This window comes from Mastomys coucha, unplaced genomic scaffold (assembly GCF_008632895.1).
Source record: "Mastomys coucha isolate ucsf_1 unplaced genomic scaffold, UCSF_Mcou_1 pScaffold14, whole genome shotgun sequence".
Taxonomy (NCBI): Eukaryota; Metazoa; Chordata; class Mammalia; order Rodentia; family Muridae; genus Mastomys; species Mastomys coucha.
In genome coordinates this window covers 13,368,526-13,369,330 of record NW_022196896.1, presented here as the reverse complement: position 1 = coordinate 13,369,330, position 805 = coordinate 13,368,526, and positions in this window count along the sequence as shown.

The window sequence follows — 805 nt, the reverse complement described above, 5'->3', positions numbered from 1 at the left end:
CCAATGCAATCGTGAACATGCAGCCACGGCTCCCTGCCTAAGACCTGAACAGAAAGATAAGAATCAAAAGTTGGAAAAGGACTAGAAGAGAAGAGGAGGACAAAAGGAATAGGAGCAGAATGAAAGCGAATGACTGGATGTGCATGTCTGCGTTCACAATACATTATATACACATATGAAAGTGTCAAAATTAAATCATATAAAAAGCTTAAGATCACCATTTGAGTACATGAGACACGGCAATAATTATTTAATTAGACCTCTCCAAAGACAAAATGGTAAACAGAAGTAAAATGCCCTTTATGTTTCAAAGAAATTTAAAGGAAGAAGCTTTGTAAAATCAAATGAACATTTTTACAATTGATTTGGCTTGAGGCTCTGTACATGGCACCTGGGTGTCACGCCCTTTCCGTTCTGAAGCATCCAAGCTCTGCGCTTCTGTATTCATCATGCTAACATTTGATAAACACACTGATCTAATGTATCCTAAATTCATATACATCTCTCAAAGATTAATTCCCAAATATAACTGTTCCCAGATCCATAATCTAGATCTATGACTTCCAAAAAAAATCTTGATTTTGATTCAGAACAGTGGCTTATTTCAATCATAAAAGCAAGTTGTAAAACACTTAGTGGAAAGTGTCTTCTGTAAACATTTAAGTTTCACAAATGAGATATTTATCTTTCTGCAGCTGGCACATTTTACTTAACATAATTGTCTTCAGCTTCCTGAAAATTACATAATTTCATATTTTTATGGCTGAATAAAGCTCCATTTTGTATGTAGCATATTTTCTTTATC